Below are 21732 nucleotides of genomic sequence, written 5' to 3'. Positions count from 1 at the left end.
ACAAATAATTCTTGGCGTTTCTAATCTTATCCAATCAGATTCAACTACGTCATCCGGGATTCCCAGAATTTGAACTGATCTTGTACAAGTTTTAAAATAGAACAAATAACTCTGGGTGGATCTTCTACTTTCAATATCGATGTGTCAGTACAGGGGGTTGTATTGTACATTGCTTATGCAAACTGATTTTACCTCCTTCTGATTAATTTATTGCAATATAAATGTCAATCCCTTTTGACAGCAGAAACCTGACTTTTGTCCGATATAAATTTGAAATAAGTGCTGATAATTCTTTTACACAAACGTGATGCTGCTATTGTATCTGATAAGACCCCCTCCAATCCTTTTACATACCCATGTATAGCAGTGGTCAAGACTTGTATCATCCCCGAATTTGGTCAACTCATTATACATGTGTTATATCAGAATTTTCAGTGAATATTCAAGGGTGATTGGGGTATAGAAATATGGTCACTTGGTCTTCTCCCGACCGGCAGTAAAACGCTTGCTGAAGTGGGGCGTCCGTTTGGCTGTGCGAGATGTATCAAGTTCGCAGTCACGCCCGGTCAGAAGGGGACGTTAAATCTGATGCCTCGTGTAAAGTGAGTGCCACGCTCTTTGCACGTTAAGAACCCTTGCAACAACTCTTTGAGGGGTCCGTAGGTGGCCTGTTGCAAGGCTAAATTTCTGTCCCTATCCAATATACCCTCATTTTCCAGTGGCAATCAAAATTTCCCCGACCATCATGCATGATGGCCTCCATTGTATCAACCTACCTATTGTATTTATTGTGAACTTGTTCTCGTCCTGAATATGCATGAAATATTTGCCACTGGATGTTAAGCAACCAACAATCAATCAATCAATCAATCAATTATCAATTGATTGAATATATGTTAATGGAATATTTTTTGCTGATATAAGTTTTGAATATCCAATTTGCAAAAATCTACTGTACAACGCTGTGAATGAATAAAAAAATTGTTAAGTTTATAGAATTCATTGTTATTGCAGCAAACTCTTAATTTTAAGGCATACTAGGGCTAGCAGGTCAGTTTTGTTGGCCTAGTAGTTCTTCCAACAGGGCTAGTAAAATCTTGCAACCAATTAGACCTGGGCTAGTGAGCTATAACAAAATTTCTTAACCCCTGCACTGGAATAGCAAAAGCATGTCAGAAATCTCATGCATTTAAAAGTTGTCCACTACTTCTACATGTACTTCTACCAATACGCTGCCACCATCAATAAGTTGATTATTTTTCCACTTTTGGATGCACATTTAAAATTTAAACAAGAAATAAGTAGTATTAGTTGATTTGAATTTTTGCTATACGCATGATACATGTACACAGTCTGCACCAAAAACTTTTTCAACTACTGGTCTGAAGACCAATATTCTGACATTTTTCTTATTGGGCCAAACAAAGTTTTGCAAAAACTAACTAGTCCGCACGAAATTTTCCTAGTCTGGGGCATATGACTAGTGGCTAACAGTGCAGACTGTGTACATCATATATACAGTGAATTTAAAAACATCTTGGAATTGTTCTAGTTCATCTTATGTAGGGAAGCCTTGAAGCATTCAAGACTACCTGCATTGGTGGCAGTATGTGGTAGGGCAATGAAGTCTGGTATCGTTCTTGGGTAAAAAGATTTCTTCCGCACTTTGGTCCTACAAGATGGTACTTGGTATCATGACTATATAGGGTTACTGTCTTATCAATTGGTTTTACATCTATAATACTAAAATTACGAGGTCCAATTTATCAGCCGTCATCGGGTAAAAACGACAAATCAAAGAATTCAACTTTATATATAACTAATATAGGACAATGGTGTAGATTAAAAATTACACCACTCCAGACCCTTTTGTTTTCCACATAATTAATAATGCCAATAATTAACAAGTTCCGGATCGAATCCGATACCGATACCAATAGTATATGGACCATAATTTGGTATTCGGCCTTTGGTTTCTTTTTGTATCCTTTTTTATAAGTTCTAAAACTTTAACTTTTATTCTGTGGGTTGGTGTTAGAATAGTATTAATGGAACAATTGAGTTTTTCAAGAAAAAAATAATACATTTTGATTCACCGTTTACATGACAGGAAACCCAAACAGGAAACCAATCTTTATTTTCTTTATTTTGTACAATATATTTCAAAAGACATAAATGAACACCATTACTAGTGTTACTTGCTTCATGTTAATATTTAAAATTTATTTTCAACGTTTAATTAAAGTTTTTTTTAAACGCGACAGGAAATCATAAGAAACCGAAAGCATTTTTTTAGTTTTATTTTATTGCAAAACCTGCTTAAAATAGTCTGAACAGTATACTTTTTCTTAAAATCCATCTTAAATGTAACAGTATTATAAAACTCCTAAATATGTGCTTGTTTTGAAAACAATTAGTACAATTTATTCAGAAATTTCCATATTTTCTTCATTGATACAGGATACCATAATCGTTGTATCTTGATGTTTTAGCCAAAAAAATGTATTTATATTTGGTTTTGAAATTCCAGTTATATACAATTTATTCCAAATCATTGGCAATGTAAAATTCTTTAAATCCAGTAAAGAAAAAAACTTTTTAACTTGGAATTAAAATCTTTAAAATAGGCACCATGTGATATTTGTGACCTGTACACCATCTACATGGTTTCCACATTTTAACCTACTTTAGTGGGCTAAAATCAATAAAGTACTTCCTTTCAAGTCATGCATGGAAAAGTTTACTTCTCCTTTGACAAGTTTATTGCGTTTCTTAAAAGTGTTTGCAGAACATGAATAAAAAAAAATAATTAAAAATTGTGACAAAGATACCAACTTTGTACACTCCAAGTGTAACGGTATATTAACATGTATTTTTTATTAAGTTATCTTTATTCACCTAAAATATCCAGTTATATTTACTGCTGAAGCAAAATCAATCCAACGAGCATCGGCACAATGATAAGAGACGTAATGTCGATTGAATTTTCCAAGGACCCTTTACATGGTTATCAGGAAACAAAGTGTGTCATAACGTCTGTCAAATCTGAAATAGATTTTGTCAAGTCATTGGGCATTTATTTTCACACAAGATCGTTTGTAACATTATGCACATAGGAAAAACAATAGACCCCCGGTGCAATCTCTTTGAAAATTGTATTTTCCTTTTTTAAACAAGACGAAACAAGTCTACAGATTATGTTTGCTAACATCCTGTTGGAAACAAAAACAATGTTTAGACCTAGTATTTCATACATCCGGCCGTAAGGGCGTGATCACATGTTAGTCACATGTTTCACGTATGACCGGAAATGATTAGAACTTAACGACAAAAACAATTTTAATAAAAAAAAAGGAAATAACTGGACTTCTGTTTCGTTTGAAATGTAACGCATAACGATAACGTCATTTTCTAACTTAATTACGAAGAACAAAACTAGAATGTAAATCATCTCTGATTTACCTGTTTGAACATCTCGCAAGAGTTCATATTTGCATATTGTTATAAAAGAATTCTATTACAACAAAGCAGATTACATCATCTAAAATTTGCCTTACGAAATTGGAAACCAAAGTAACGCTAGTGTTCTTACACCTGCTACAGAAATACTTATAGTTCTCGGCATTTTCTTCTGACTATTCTTATTGGTCGATGTTCTTTATTATTTGAAAGCAAAAGTTACGAATTTGCCGGTGACGATTATCTATAAATCAGTCAGCGTTATGAACTTCTGAAGCGAAAAGTAACGCGAGAAACGACACAAAAATACTGTCGTATAATCTTTGAAATTTGTTAATTTCAATTTTTTTTCTAGGGAAGAGTAGCATACACTTGTATGTTGATAAAAATAAAGGCATCTTTAGATGTAGTTACAACTTTTCTTACAGTAATACACATTTTTATCACTTTTCTATCGTTATAGGAAACGAGCCCAATAGCAAATTATGGTCCATATTCACCTGTTACCTATTACCTTATCTGTACGTTCCGCATCTGACAGGCGCACCACCAAACGGTGTATTTAATTTTGCTATATACACGGGTCATAATCACAGGGTTGACACAACTAATTGTAGAATTTTAATCTTGTAGAATTTTAATCAGTAAGACTTTACTAAAATGCTAAAAATCTGGACTTGAAATAAGGCATATAGGTACAGTTTTCAATGTTTTAGCGGGCATGATGTAAAACAGCGAATCAAAGAATTCAACTTTATTGGACAATGCTGTTGATTAGAAAATGCTCAATTCCAGGACATGAATATTACCAATAATAAGTTCCAGGTCGACGGGTTCAAACAAAAAGATTTGAAAGTAGATAAAATTGTGTATCTTATAATCGGCACGACTTTATCAGATGACAATACCAATACTAAAATAAGGCTTACACATAGTTATATACTTTAATTCAGTCATGGACCCGCTATATCACGGGTGTGTTCTAGAGTAACAGAAAATACAGACCTATTAAATAACAATAAAAGTTTAAAACATGTTTGTTTATAAATAAAATATTTTGATAATTCATATTTCTTTTCAATTACCACTTGTTCCTCAAATATTTTTTACTGAATATTTATTCCTTTGAATCCATCAATATTTATTTTAATTAATTTATTTTTTATAAAATTCTTTATTTATACTTTCAGAAATAATCAACAAGCAGATAATAATTTCCAAATAAACTATGCATCAAATCTATGTCATGTGCATACTTTGTTTACACTTGAACAAGTAAGAACAAAGAACAGCAGACTTAATACAAAAATTAAAAAATAAAAAAAAATATGGCCTCGTATGATAATCATAATGTCCCCACTCCCAGCATACTATGTCATAGCCAGACAGACTGGTGCCAGCTTCTGGAGGCCATTTGCCGGCTCCATTTTACTTAATCAATGAAACTTCAGGTGTGGAAATTATCTCCTCATTAACATCAGGTTATTATTGATTACTTACCCGAGCAACGATCAATTGTTAAGTCATCATTTTTAATTCATGCTTAATTTATTTATTTTTTCATGGCGCGAGTAAAATCAAAATAAACCAATGCGCCTGCGCTGATGTCGTTAAGTTTACTTCCGTTTTAATTTGTTGTTATTTGAAGGGGCACCTTGCAGGGGAAATGGGGGGGGGGGGCATCATTTTCATCGTATATTTTTAATCGCTTCCTCGAATTATTCAAACCAAACCATTTACAAATATTCGCTGATGGCGTTAAGTTTACTTCCGTTTAAAATTGTTTATTCGAAGGGGCACCTTGCAGAGAGAAAGGGGGCAATTATTTTTTTTATATTTATAATCAATTCCTCCAATGGTTCAAACCAAAAGTTAAACATTTACAAATATTTTTAAAGTCATTTATCATACACAATACAAAAATAGCATTGCAATATTAAGAGCAAAAATATAAAGAATAAAGTCATAAAATATACCAAACTGACATTAAACAGTTAAAGGATCTTAAAGGAGCATGCACTTGCTACGATATATATACGATGATAGTATAAAAAAAAACAATTAACACTAAAATATGTGATTTTTTTCAGTTTTGTTCAATCACTAATGAAAGTTAAATAGTGAAATAATATTTCGCTTCTACCAGTATGGTTCAATTTGGCAAAATAAGCTATACTTAAAGAAATATTGACTGATTCACTTGCAAGTATAACTCGATAATTCGACCTTATTGAATCGTTGTATTAATAGGAACTTCAATTTAACCCTTAGCTAATTTTCTAATTTTTAAGGGTTCCGTTGAACCCAGTGTCTCGCCTACTTTTGCTGTTAGTCGCAAGTTCAACAAAAAATTCGAAAAACTGTTTTCCTCTAGATATTTTAGTCTATCTTTTAATTGTAAGAGTTCTGTTCAAGTTTGGTAAAAATCAAGGATATCTATATATATATAGTTTGTGAATCTAATAAATGTTTTTAAAACTTTAACTGCAGACTATGTAATGCAAAATGGAAGAAAAACTAAGTCCATTTTTAAGTAAAGTATGGAAAAACATTTTTAACAAGAACAAAATTTTAACCAAATTTCCTTCTAGATACTAGCATTTGATCATAAACAAGCTTCTGTTCAAGTTTGGTACAAATCCAGGATAGTTTAAGAAAGTATTAAAATTTTTAAAACATTAACCACAGAGTGAATGTAATGTTTCCTGGCAGAAAAATTAAGTCTATCTATAAGTAAAATACGGAATTAAAAATAGGATGATTTTTTTTACAGAATTTACTTTTGGATACTGTGTTATGAATATTAACAACGTCTATCCACAAGTTCGGTAGAAATCCAGGATAGTTTAAGAAAGTTATTAAAATTTCAAAAACCGCTAACCATGCACACCGTGAATATGTGACTCGACGACGACAACGCCGACGACGGAATGTAGGATCGCTTCATGTTTCGCTTTTTCGACAGTTGTCGAAGGCTCGACAAAGAGAACAGAAGACAAACAATAGAAAACAAAACACAACATAGAGAACTATAACGCATCTAGCAACACGAACCCAACCAAAACTTAGGTGATCTCAGCTTCTCCGGAAGGGTAACTTAGAAGATCCTACTCCACATGTGGCAGCCGTCGTGTTGCTCATGTTAATACAAACACATTAAGAATTAATACGGAGGGTGACCTTCTTGAAAAGGGTACGGGATTGTAGTTAATACGATAGTATGAACTATCATATATTCTGAGTCCGCCGCCCGTTAATTGATATATCAACGGAAAAAATAGTAAGGTGGGATGTGAGGGAAAATCATCAGCCACTAACGACCATAATTGAAAAGGAGGTACTATTTATTCTTGCTAGTCGTTTTTAGTAAATTATAAGCGGATTTAGTTTAAACAATATTTTTCATAAACTGCACGAAATATTATACAAAATAGAGATACTGGCATTCGAAAACAAGAAAAAATCCGTCTCCCTTAAATTAAAAAAAATTACAAAATTAGGAACATAGTATAAGAAACTCGTATAATATAATTTTCAAGCGGATTTAGGGCAGTGGCGGATCCAGAAATTTTCATAAGTGGTGGACCACTGACTGCCTATGAGGGGGCCCGCTCCAGGCACGCTTCAGTGATTCAAATAAAAAGCAACCAAATTTTTTCCCAAAAAGGGGGCCCGGCCCCGCCCCCCCCTAAATCCGCCACTATAGGGGATGTGATAATGTAGCCCACTACTTATGGAGCCGGCTACATATGAGGTTAATGCATAGGCCATTTACATATTTACATGTCCTTCTTCTAAAATTGCCTGCTTTATGAGCCCCCCTTACTATTTTTTGAGTCCAGGATATGCATCCGCAAGTATATATAATATAAATACTTTCAAAAAGTCTTCATTAAGACTATATATATGGTTTATATAATGTTTCAAAGTGTCGCAAATTCATTTGATCAAGCCCTAGTTTGGTATGTATGACCTTTCATGACGTACGTGTACATAGACATATTTATAATATATATTTTTTAATAAAGCCTTACCAAATTAAAGCCAGTCTGTTACCGCAGCCATTCAATTACTCAGTACAACTACGTAAAATTCATGTCCAATCTCATTGTTCCTCTTCAAAAGCAATGATTTAAAAATTGATAGGGAAGTAGCTGATATCTGAATAAATGATATTTTCGCACATTTAGCAGATTTTTTATCACACATCCGATTAATCCCATGAATCTTTGCACGTGACAGAATATATCTCGTTAAAAAAACCCGTTAAAAATATATGACAGTCTACATGGGTTAACAGGTTAGCGGATAATGGCTGGCAAAATCTACAGAAAAAAATCATGGACCAAGATATTAGGAAAAGAGAAAAATGGGGCCAAAAAATAATGAAATGAAAAAAGTGTAATAATATAAAGAGTAGAGAAAAATGGTCAATGTGTATTAGAATATAGAAAAATTACATAAAAATTACAAGACTAAAGAAATGAAGATAAGAGTGTTTTTCATGATTACAAATCTTTGAATTTTTCGAAAAACTAAGGATTTTCTCATCCCAGGCATAGATTACCTTTATTTTTAACCGTATTTGGCACACCTTTGGGGAATTTTGGATCTTCAATGCTCTTCAACTTTGTACTTGTTTGGCTTTTTAAATATTTTTGACATGAGCGTCACTGATGAGTCTTATGTAGACGAAACGCGCCTCTGGCGTACTAAATTATAATCCTGGTACCTTTGATAACTATATATCCGATTGCACGTGTTCAAATAATCAGGAATTTTCCAAATTAAAAAAACAACAACACCAGAATCAAACTTGTTGTTGATCTACGCAACAATAGCTATAGGTCACACTACTATCGCCTGAAACGATGAACAAACCCCATACTGCATGTTCATTAAGCTAATACTAACCCTTGTTATCAAGTATATGTATGGTCATATGTGTTTTGTAGTTTAAACGTGAGAGTTGTGTACCTTTGTATAATGATGCATATTTATCATGTGATGTAATCTGTCTCTTTGAAATAAACGTGCCATGGCAATATATGTGTTTTTATTGCTCTAAGCAGATTTATCTTTAGCGGGCACGGGGAGGCAAACATATGTACCCTCATGTACGTAATATGGTGGAGGACCCTGGCACCCGGTCCTTATCCTTGGACAGTTAACAATTGTGTGGAAACACAACATCAGAGTAAACTGTAAAAACAAAACAGTTGCATAGGTTTTGACACGGTAGAGATCATAAATCACGAAACACAACCATGAACACAAAACGGATTTTGTTGTATCCAGCTGCATTCTATTTTTGCCTCTCTAAAGTCAGGGGCAGTAATTCACTGTTTGCGTTTGATTTCTGCATGCCATATATATCGACGTATTATAAATCGGGCCGACGGGTTTCTTATTTGCTTTCATTACACAAGTTATTGTCCTTAAACAAGAGTTATGTTTGTTTTATTTTTTTTGGGGACCCGCTTTGGACCTTAATCCCTAAACAGTCAAGAAAATCAATGCCGATCTTCCTTTTGTGGTATGGAACCTTAATTGTGGTACGATGTCATAAAATCAGTACACTTATCCACAAGTTATGTTATCAGGAATTCAAACCAAGCAATTCATGTCAGGCTTATTTGCGAGGAAAATACCACATGTCATGAAGGTATGACAGCGCTTAGCAATACTTGCATTGGGACTTTGATGATCGTTGCTTCAAATATCAGTTTGTGCAGCCTGAGACTGCTATAACAGTGTTCTATGTGATCTACCGATTCAGACTTAATAATTAGCGGTTTTGTACTAACATGAGCAACAAGACAGTTTTTGATGTGGTTCCTGTTACTCAGTCTCAGTTAGTTTAATATGTTGTGTTTTGTGTATTGTATGTTTTTCTTTTTCCTTTTAGCAATGTGGAATGAATGCATGTCCCTTTGGTATCCTTTGTCTCTCATTTTATGTACATGTGTGTATATATATTCCAGCTACACGACGTGCAGAGAGAACAATATGCAGCAGTAGTTTGACTTTGGAATTTTTAAAATGGCGGCCGTTACCATGGAAACAGCAAAAACACAAAAAATATCAAAATGCTCCAAATTCATTGGAATTTAAAACAGAAATATCTGTTGTCATGCAAAAATCTGCATTCACTGATGGACAATTTCGAAATGGCTGCTGTTTAGTGTCAATTTGCAGACCAGGGTGACATCCGGCCTCTATTGCTTGCAATGGCAATTGTAGTTTCTATTTGTTATTCTTGCCTTTGTGGGACATTATATAAAGATTACAGCCAGAAACATGCACTTCAACTTCGTACAACACCTTTAGATTACCATATCCGAGGGTCTGGATTTGGGGGGGGGGTCTGTTATTCTGTAAACATTTAATTTTCACCCCTTAAATTTTTTCTCTTATCTTCAAAAAATTAACCCCTTTTTCTCTAATCTTAAAAAAATTAGTCCACGCATTTCTCTAATCTTCATTTTTTTGCCCGTTATTCTCTAATCTTCATTTTCTAAGGGCATTATTCTTTAATCATTTAACCCCATTCAAAACCTCATATCCGCCGTTGAAATGCTCAGTAATAAATTTTTAAACAGTTTGAAAATGAACGGAAAATGCGGATTTTATCTCTCCGTGAAGGGTTTCTTTTTTAGAGGTTTCGGTCTGGTTTAATTTTGTAAGGAGACCAGATAAATGAGATTGTATCAGCTGAAAATTATTAGACCGTTGATCATGAACTCGACTAAACATAAACATTAAACATTGTCCTACATACAAAGTAAGGAAATAAAAGAACACAATCCCCAAAGCGTAAAACTGCCATAGTCTTGTCTTGTATGAGGATCCTGTCTTTCAAAGGCACACCTCTTGTCTCTGGTTTCAAGTTCAGAGTAAAAAGTGTTTTTTACTATTTAACCAGAGACAGTCTATACTTATACATGTAGTACTAATAGACTGATTAACACCCTTGGGATTTCGTGTTTTTAAACATGTTAAACCCGGGATTTCAGGATTTTGTGTTTTTAAGCCCGAGATTTCGGGATCAGGACCCCTCCTACCCCCCTCATATATAGTCCAAATAATTATGACGTCTGGCAAGGCTATTATAATTTTTTTCTGTGACGCCATGCCCTTCCCAGAAAAAAAAATAGCCTTGTCAGACTTCATTACTATACACCTTATCGCTATTTGTCCGGCATTACTGGATATCACACAGGTTCCCGTAACATTTTGATGTCACAATACAAAATATCTGACGCCACAATGGAAAAGTGATTGTTGTATGCGTCAAAAGTTCAAGCGGCCGGGTCAGCCGCGATTACCGATAAGGTGTATTTGGACTAGCCTGCATTATACTATAGGCTCTATCATCCACAAAAATATTTGTGATAAGTTACAGAGCAATAGTAGTTTTAAGACTAAATCCAAAATGTTCAAAAGCAACACAACCTTTTTTTACCCGTCAACATATTTAATACACAGAATCTTTTTAGTTTAAATGTTTCTAATGATTGTGGCATCACTAAATAGATTTGATGAATACAAAATACAAATACAAATACAAATATTTTATTGGCACAAACACAATTACAATAATTGGCAATGGCCCATACAACTGGTATACAAATAGTAATAATGCATAGAATAGCAATAGGCATATTTAGAACAATATCATCGAACGATATCAATATCATCAAATATATATTCCAAGTCACAAATGTATACATGTATACAATTGTGACTTGGAATGGAGAGTTGTCTTATTGGCACTGATGTCACATCTTCCTATATCTATATAATATTGTTATATTGTAAGGTGTACAGATCTGTCATCAAAACCTTCACCTCATTTTCAAAGTTTATCATGTTTATTGGGCAATTTTGATTTTCATATATAGTTAACACAAAAATTAGAAAACATGATACTATTGCTAATGCCAGTAATGGTAGAATTCTGGGTCATCTTAATTATAATCTATAGAATTTTCAATAATTTGTCAAAATGCAGTTTTAATCATGCTTTTTTTCAAAAATATAATAACATTTAAAGTATTGGTCACTGAACTTTGTTTCACACTACAGGTTGTGCAAAATTGTCACTAAATATTATGCATGGAAAATACAATTGTGTGTGATAAAAAGAAAACAAAACCATAAAATAAAGATAAAGATAAAATATGAAAGGATATCTCTTATCATGCTTTCAGATAAGTTCTTAATTTGAATAATTTGCTCATTATTCTGTATTCTGTAAACTCCACCTGCCTATTCCTCATTAAATGTATGCACACTATAAATCATGTATAGGTATGCAACATATATATATACCATTGTATAAAATGTATCATACAAAAGATTTAACAACACAAAAGAAAATATTCTTATCAGTGGCGGATCCAGCCATTTTAAAAAGGGGGGGTTCCCAACCCAGAGTAAAGGGGGGGTTCCAACTATATGCTTCCATTCAAATGCATTGATCGGCCAAAAAAAAGGGGGGTTCCAACCCCCCCCCCCCTGGATCCGCCACTGCTTATCACATTCAAAACTTACAAAGCACAAAATCATAGAAAGTATTCATGAGCTCATGGAGTATGAATATTCACCAGCAGTATAAAGTTCCTAACATCCCTTTTTACACTAACATTACTATAAATACTGTACAGTTTTAACATCTTTTCATTGCTTTTACACTTGATTTTTCTTTTATAGGACTTGACTATTGCCATGGAGTATGGAGTTAATCAAGAAAAGATGTAATAGACCTGTTATCTGTCTCGCCTCTCTCGGTCTGATAATTACCTACCTTGTGTTGTCATGGTTACAAACAGTGCCCTCTATACTACATGTTCATTTTGTAAGACAGATTTGGGACAAGGAATATTCTAGATGTCAGGTTCATATCAACAGCATTGCTAATTTGCCGAAGACTAAACAACAGCCTGTTTATTTAACTGTAGAACTCTCAGGTCGTCTTGGCAACTGGTTATTTGCATATGCATCACTCGTTGGAATTGCTAGGAAAAATAGAGCGCTATTATACATCAGTCCTGAATCCGTCAAAAAAGTTTCAATAGCAAATATTTTTAATATAAAAAGTACGCGAGGCGTTAATGCATTATGTAGGCAACCAATATATGAAGATTTACCATGTGCATATGATAAGAAAATGGAGTCACTTCCTGTTTCGAACATAACAATTCATGGTTATTTGCAATCTTGGAAATATTTTGAACATGTTGAAAAACAAATTCGAGAAGAATTTACATTTAAAAAGACCATCATGTCAAATGCTGAACAGATATTTCGTCAGAATGTTCAGAATAATATTTCTTTTCAGACAACGTGTATACATGTTAGACGAACTGACATGATGATTGCATCATCAGTAAAAATAGGTTTTAAATCAGCTCCACTGGAATATTTTCATAATGCCGTGAACCACATGCAACAAAAGTTCAACAATAAGGTCAAATTTCTCGTCATCTCCGACGATTACAAGTGGTGCTTGAAGAATTTAAAATTTCAAAATTCCGTTGTAATTCCAAGGAATACTCCCGGGATAGATCTAGCCTTATTGTCATTGTGTAATAGTTCCATTATCACTACTGGTACCTTTGGTTGGTGGGGAGCATGGTTGGCCAATGGTTATACAGTATATTATAAAAACTACCCAGAACCTGGATCCAGATTGGACCGGGAAACAGTCAAGGAGGATTTTTACCCTCCTTACTGGGTTCCAATAAATAGTGCCCACAATCAGTCTACATCAAGTTTTTATATCATTGTTGTTGTAATAATTTGTTTATTTTGTATAAGCAATAGATTGACATATATGTAATATATAACATATCTTTCAAATGGGTTCTGTCTATTTACAATTGATTGCTCTTAACCAAAAGGGAACCAGTTAGAAAATGACAGAGATGAGTTTGAAAATACATGTATGTGCCTATCATTTATTTGTGCAGGAGTTATGTCCCTTACAAATGTAAATCATAGGATTTGATCACATTGTGCATGTTGTAAGGGCTTTCAATTCAAATGTACAATTCTTGCCAAAGTTTATATGAAATGTACCAGTATTCAGAAATATTTGTAAACAGTTTGAAAATCAGTGGCAATTAAACTTTTTTTTTATATAGAGTTATGCCCCTTGGAAATATAAATTATATGAAAAATTGAGTTAGCATTGCTCTCACTCAGGGTTCTCACTAAGGCTAGTCTATGACTTATTCAAAAACTGATGAGTCCAGAGATGCATCAAGATTGAAATATTTTGTATAAACTCAACACACATATCTAGCTAATTTTTAAAAGTTATTTGAATTTAAGGTGGTACCCAACACTTTCACTAAAATTAATTTGGCTCGTTTAATTTTCATAAAATTTTGACAAAGTATTTACTTTGACCCTTTGACAAAAATATAAAAATTTCAAAAAAATTGAACAACTGTTTTATCAGAAAAAATACAGGGGTTAAAATGTATATAGCAGTTTGACAAACACTTATTTTGATCATTGAGAAGCTTAATATTCCCTTGAAACACAACGTAATTAAAACGTTTAGAAGATGATTTTACACAGTTATCTCTCTGTAGTGTTAGGTACCACCTTAATGTCATTTCATTGCTCTATTACATGTAGGTCATAAAGACTAAATGATAAATTATATTGCAATAAAATATCTTTTTCTAACTGTTGAACTCACCATAGTAAAAAATGACTAGACCCTGGACTGACCTTCAAAAAACCTTACCCCGAGAACCCTGCCTCACTCCTGCATTTGTTGTATATACTGTAGGATTGTTATGAAATTAATATCAGGAGATTGAATAATAAATTATACTGCAATAAAATATCTTTTTCTTACTGTTGAACTCACCATGGTAAAAAATTATAAGAACCTGGAAATTACCTTCAAAAACCTTGGCCTGAGAACTCTATCTCACTCCTGCATTTGTTGTACATGCTGTAGGATTGTTATGAAATATCAAAGATCAAAATCAGGGATTTATTAAAACAATTTGAATTATTTTGTCAGGAGTTATGTCCCTTTGACATTTAATTTATATTGAACATTGCATTGTAACCTCAGGGTTACTCTTATGTTTACTCCAATTTTTATGAAAACTGTATCAAATATTTATACCAGACATTATTATACAGTGAGTTGCTGAATCTAAAGCATCATGGGTAATTTCATTGTTCGTACCCCAAAATGAAAATAACGCCATGTCATTGGTTAAATTTCCATTGTTTATGACATTTTTAACCAATCAGGGCATTGTGGTGTACACTTTTGAAAATATTACCCAGGATGTATTATATTCTGAAACGGCCAATTGTGCAAACCAATTTCTTTTTATTTGTAAGTTATTACACTGGTTTTTATACATGTACGTGTGCATATAATGATTTTGTATCATAAACCAATGTGCAATGATAAATTGAATCAAAATGAATACTGTTAGCTTTTATTAACATTTATATTGCAAGTACATGTATACTGTAATTATTATTATTTATTATTTGTTATTTATTATTTGTATCTACTGTAACAATGAATCAATACATATAGTTTTACTTACTGTTACATAAGTGTACCCTAATGTTATACATGTATATACGGTATACATACACATAATTAAGAACTGGTGCTTAGCAAAAAGTTTTTATTTTACACCACATAAAAAGTACCAATGAAAGATCAGTTTGTGATTACAGATCAGTGTGATGTTGCATGACCTAATGGATTATTACAATGAGAACTAGCTTTAGCAACATTGTATATTGTCCTTAAACATCTTAAAAAAGCAGATTTCAAGTGTATTTTTCAACTATGTGTATTTCAAACTTTGTTGTTTATATTTATATTTATAAAAACCTAAAAAAAAGCTTGGCATTTAACTTTTATATTCTATTATAGTCAAATTACAAATTTTACCTATGTTTAAGTAATTTACATAAGTATCTCAGCATTTTTAAAATAAATAGTTATCAGAATCATATTCCTCCTTATTAGCATCTAGTCCATTATTTACAATTAGTCAACAAGTGTATTTTCATGCGCAGATCCAGAGGGGGGTTCCGGGGTTGGAACCCCCCCTTTTTTTTGTACGATCAATGCATTTGAATGGGGACATTTAGTTGGAACCCCCCTTTGTCCTGGGTTAGGAACCCCCCCTTTTTAAAATGGCTGGATCCGCCCCTGAATTTACTTTATACTGGTACAGGTAAATTATTTTTGAATTCAAGTTATATCAATTAGACATTCAGATTTTTTCCCTTACCGTATTTAAGTTAAGAAAGTCTTATTTTCTTCTACTCTCTAGTTTCTATTGACTACATTGCCTTTATTAAGTGTAACAGTCTTTACTTTTTATAAAAGTATAATTTTATGGACAGTTCAATTTTCATTTGTCTGTTACCATCAAAATACTACTCCATGGAGCAATTTTTGAAGTCTTTGCACAATTACTTAAAATCTGTTTACAATAGATTTCTTTGCTTAGTTGTTAAGATTTAAGCTTGACCTCTAATAAAAAAAATAATGAGCAAACCAGTTTTAACATCCTAAGCTTGAAAATTTAAGGGGTTGTAAATAAAATTAGTTGTACATTTTTTTGAGATGATTAAGGGGAGATAATTCAAACATTAAAAAAAAAAAATGACTTGGATACGTATTACTCTGACAGATAACGGCGATGGAGGTATAGAGAAAGATTTTCACAAACCCCTTGATCAATGAAATTGATAAAAAGAAGTACTAGGTACACTGAAGTTAGAATGAATCTACTGTATAGTGCATTTTGTACCAAAAAAGTTTAAAAAAAAGAAAAAAAGTCAAAGGAAACTTTCAAAAGTGAGAAGTCTATGAAAACCTAGGTTAGGGGAAATAACTTTGAAAATTGTTACTATGTTTTATATTCTAAGCTTTAAAGATACATGGATTATTTCCAATCTGTTTCAGGTAAATGCATTGATGAAACTTGCCTTTTTTAATCGCATAACTGATTTAAAGTGTTATCTTCCTGAAGTAAGGTCTACAACCTTAATTAAACATTATCAACCCACAGAATGAGTGGAAACCAAGTAATGCTCTTCAACTTCGTATTTGGCCGTTTAACCTTTTTGTCGAGCCTTCGACTTTAGTCGAAAAAGCGAGACTAAGCGATCCTACATTCCGTCGTCGTCAGGGTCGTCGTCGTCGGCGGTGTCCACAAATATTCACTCTGTGGTTAAAGTTTTTGAAATTTTAATAACTTTCTTAAACTATACTGAATTTCTACCAAACTTGGACAGAAGCTTGTTTATGATCATAAGAAAGTATCAAGAAGTAAATTTTGTGAAAATAAAATTCCATTTTTTCCGTATTTTACTTATAAATGGACTTAGTTTTTCTGCGAGGAAACATTACATTCACTCTGTGGTTAAAGTTTTTAAAATTTTAATAATTTTCATAAACTATCCTTGATTTGTACCAAACTTGGACAGAAGCTTGTTTATGATCATAAGATAGTATCAAGAAGTAAATTTTGTAAAAATAAATTTCCACTTTTCCGTATTTTACTTATAAATGGACTTAGTTTTTCTGCGAGGAAACATTACATTCACTCTGTGGTTAAAGTTTTTAAAATTTTAATAACTTTCATAAACTATCCTTGATTTGTACCAAACTTGGACAGAAGCTTGTTTATGATCATAAGATAGTATCAAGAAGAAAATTTTGTAAAAATAAATTTCCACTTTTCCGTATTTTACTTATAAATGGACTTAGTTTTTTTGCCAGAAACAAAACATTCACTCTGTGGTTTAAGTTTTTAAATTTTTTATAATGTTCTTAAACTATCCTGGATTTCTACCAAACTTAGACAAAAGCTTGTTTCTGATCATAAGATATTATTCAGAAGTAAATTTTGTAAAAAAAAAAATCACTTTTTCCGTATTTTACTTATAAATGGACTTAGTTTTTCTTCCAGTTAACATTACATACAGTCTGCAGTTAAAGTTTATAAAACATTTATTAGATTCATAAGCTATCCTGGATTTTTTACCAAACTTGGAAGCTTCTTTCAATCAAAAGACAGTATCGAGAGGGAAATTTTTATTGATGTTTTTCCTCGTTTTTGTTGAGTCTGCGATTAACAGCAAAAGTAGGCGAGACACTGGGTTCCGTGGAACCCTTACGAATTTTTTATTGGAGCGTCACTGGTGAGTCTTTAGTAGATGAAATGTGCGTCTGGCACAAATACAAAATTTATATCCTGGTATCTATGATAAGTTATTTTACCTAAGTTCAGATTGTTTTGATTGTTTCTAGTCTTATATTACACCTGTTAATCTTATTCTGAGGAATACCACTACCTATATATAATATACAAAATGTATTTTGCTGGGCATATGCCAAATTAATTATATATAGTCTTATCATACACTTATACATGTATTTATCTTGTTTATACATTGATCAGATTTAATTGTTAAGTTTTAAATGATTTGTAGTTATTGTATAACAAATACAGTATTACTTTTGATTAAAGTATGAAATAACACTTTGTTGTTAATTCATTGTTAATTTGTTTGTTTGGCTTGCAAATATTGACTCACTTTTAAATATTCTGTCTCTCAAAACATTCTTCCTAAAATTCTTGCTCAAACTATAGATTCAGTTGTTTCATCAAAAAAATCACAATGCTTCTTCAGACTCCATGAACATTTTGATTTTGTGATCTGAAACACTTGATTAATACAGGTCTTATTTTGCAAATGGAACAATATAAAAGTAAGAAGATGTGGTATGATTCCCAATGAGAAAAATAGTCACAAGAAATTAAATGACTTGTATATATATATATATATATTCTTGTCTTATATATCATGTACTATAGTACAACGCTAGATTAAAACTGAAGTGGAAAGGTAACACCTGGCCACCGAAAGCTTCATTTTTATGAAGCCCAGGTGGTCGTGTGGTCTAGCGCGATTTGATGTCACGATATCTCAGTAGCATGAGTTCGAATCCCAGCGAGGAAGGAACAACAAATTTGCGAAAGCAAATTTACAGATCTAACATTGTTTAGTTGATGTTTAGACGAGTTGTATATACATAATGTACACAGCCATGTATCACCATCACTGCTGGTGATCCGCTGGATAAATCTGTTGTAGAGTTGTCACTGGCTCAGACGTACTTATATATATATATATATATATATATATATATATGGAAGTTTTTAATGACCTTGACTGGCTATACAGAACTTGCACGGTCAGAAAATGACATGGATTTAATTTTTAGGCATTTATAGGTCACAGAACGTCCTTCAACATTAAGAAAAGCCATATCTGTACAGACCATGATATGAGGCTCAGACATGAAAAGTGTGAAACAATTCAAACCAGGAAAAAAACGTCCTTCAGTTGAAACGATACAATTTACGAAAAAAACAAATATGTCAGAAATGATCCCAAAACAACCACTAATTTTAAAGGCTCCTTAGTTGTGACAATGAAGCATGATTAAAAATATTTGTGAGCAATTAACCCTTTCCTAACCTGAGACAGCTTTAAAACAGTACATCATAAGAACTGTTAAAAGTCAGTTGCATATAGCTTAGTTCAATCAGGAGCTGATTTTGTGATTTTGTATAGGGTATCACTGAAGCATGACTGGAGTTGGCCCCCTCTTTAGCAATCAGTATCCCCCTTATGAGAACAAACTGTTAAAAGTCAGTTGCATATAGCTTAGTTCAATCAGGAGCTGATTTTGTGATTTTGTATAGGGTATCACTGAAGCATGACTGGAGTTGGCCCCCTCTTTAGCAATCAGTATCCCCCTTATGAGAACAAACTGTTAAAAGTCAGTTGCATATAGCTTAGTTCAATCAGGAGCTGATTTTGTGATTTTGTATAGGGTATCACTGAAGCATGACTGGAGTTGGCCCCCTCTTTAGCAATCAGTATCCCCCTTATGAGAACAAACTGTTAAAAGTCAGTTGCATATAGCTTAGTTCAATCAGGAGCTGATTTTGTGATTTTGTATAGGGTATCACTGAAGCATGACTGGAGTTGGCCCCCTCTTTAGCAATCAGTATCCCCCTTATGAGAACAAACTGTTAAAAGTCAGTTGCATATAGCTTAGTTCAATCAGGAGCTGATTTTGTGATTTTGTATAGGGTATCACTGAAGCATGACTGGAGTTGGCCCCTCTTTAGCAATCAGTATCCCCCTTATGAGAACAAACTGTTAAAAGTCAGTTGCATATAGCTTAGTTCAATCAGGAGCTGATTTTGTGATTTTGTATAGGGTATCACTGAAGCATGACTGGAGTTGGCCCCCTCTTTAGCAATCAGTATCCCCCTTATGAGAACAAACTGTTAAAAGTCAGTTGCATATAGCTTAGTTCAATCAGGAGCTGATTTTGTGATTTTGTATAGGGTATCACTGAAGCATGACTGGAGTTGGCCCCCTCTTTAGCAATCAGTATCCCCCTTATGAGAACAAACTGTTAAAAGTCAGTTGCATATAGCTTAGTTCAATCAGGAGCTGATTTTGTGATTTTGTATAGGGTATCACTGAAGCATGACTGGAGTTGGCCCCCTCTTTAGCAATCAGTATCCCCCTTATGAGAACAAACTGTTAAAAGTCAGTTGCATATAGCTTAGTTCAATCAGGAGCTGATTTTGTGATTTTGTATAGGGTATCACTGAAGCATGACTGGAGTTGGCCCCCTCTTTAGCAATCAGTATCCCCCTTATGAGAATTTCTGGATTCACCACTGTCACTAGATAGAAGCAGAATACAAAGCCTTTAATCTCATTTATGAACTTTTTTGCTCCATTCATAGTTGTTAATATATGTGTCATTTTGGTCTCTTGTGGACAGTTGTCTCATCGGCAATCATACCACATCTTCTTTTTTATGCCCAACCTACGATAGTAGTGGGGCATTATGTTTTCTGGTCTGTGCGTCCGTCCGTCCGTCCTTCCGTCCGTTCGCTCGTTCGTTCAGGTTAAAGTTTTTGGTCAAGGTAGTTTTTGATTAAGTTGAAGTCCAATCAACTTCAAACTTAGTAAACATGTTCCCTATGATATGATCTTTCTAATTTAATTGCCAAATTAGACTTTTGACCCCAATTTCACGGTCCACTGAACATTGAATATGATAGTGCAAGTTTCAGGTTAAAGTTTTTGGTCAAGGTAGTTTTTGATGAAGGTGAAGTCCAATCAACTTCAAACTTAGTACACATGTTCCCTATGATATGATCTTTCTAATTTAATTGCCAAATTAGACTTTTGATTCCAATTTCACGGTCCAGAGAACATAGAAAATGATAGTGCAAGTTTCAGGTTAAAGTTTTTGGTCAAGGTAGTTTTTGATGAAGTTGAAGTCCAATCAACTTCAAACTTAGTACACATGTTTCCTATGATATGATCTTTCTAATTTAATTGCCAAATTAGAATTTTGACCCCAATTTCACGGTCCACTGAACATAGAAAAGGATAGTGCAAGTTTCAGGTTAAAGTTTTCGGTCAAGGTAGTTTTTGATGAAGTTGAAGTCCAATCAACTTCAAACTTAGTAAACATGTTCCTTATGATATGATCTTTCTAATTTAATTGCCAAATTAGGCTTTTGACCCCAATTTCATGGTCCACTGAACATAGAAAATGATTATGCGAGTGGGGCATTCGTGTACTATGGACACATTCTTGTTATATTATGTTTAGTTCTAAGTCATATTTAGAACTGACGTGTCTCTGCAGTACTATATTCCAGCATCATGTGTTAGAGCATGAAGAAATCAGAGATTAATATTTTAATTAGATAGGACTAAATTAGCTGTGTGGTAAATTTCAATCATATAGCATATACATTGAACATTCAGGGTACTGAGCTTCTACAGTGATGATCAATCTGAGAACTTATATAAGTTTATTCTTAGCTACTGTGGATTCAGTTATGTTCGTGGGTACCAATTTTTATACAACTGCAAACATTTTTTTTGGTTCGTATAATGGTAAGATGTTGTAGACTACGTGGTTGTCCGAAGAAACGTTTGGTTTTCAGACAATGACTTCAATTTTAGTGAATGGATCTCTAAATAATTTAACAAGGAGGTTCAATACCACAGAAGAAAGATTGAGTTTGATTTTGGGGGTTATGTTTAGGAATTAGTGGCCAAAAAACAAGAATTTTTATAGTTTCCCACAAATAACTTGTGTGTAAGTTTATGGATCCCTCTGACATTGTACCACAAGGTTGCATGT

At 33.3% G+C, this 21732-nt stretch overlaps 1 protein-coding gene across 5 annotated transcripts in view; it reads right to left on the bottom strand.

Annotated features, from left to right (window-relative positions):
• The window catches only part of LOC143051630 (mothers against decapentaplegic homolog 4-like), a 35416-nt gene extending 30347 nt beyond the window's left edge, over positions 1-5069 (bottom strand). For 4 of the 5 annotated variants that reach the window (XM_076224528.1, XM_076224530.1, XM_076224532.1 and 1 more), the window contains exon 1: positions 4960-5069. The gene's annotated coding sequence lies outside the window, so the exon portion shown is untranslated. Of the gene's footprint in view, positions 1-4830; positions 4889-4959 lie in introns of those variants that run through there. The other variant, XM_076224529.1, reaches the window with a different exon arrangement.
• Between the last annotated feature and the right edge of the window lie 16663 nt (positions 5070-21732).

This window comes from Mytilus galloprovincialis, chromosome 11, assembly GCF_965363235.1.
Source record: "Mytilus galloprovincialis chromosome 11, xbMytGall1.hap1.1, whole genome shotgun sequence".
NCBI lineage: Eukaryota > Metazoa > Mollusca > Bivalvia > Mytilida > Mytilidae > Mytilus > Mytilus galloprovincialis.
Note: the sequence above shows the minus strand (reverse complement) of the source record. Positions and strands in the feature narration are given on the sequence as shown.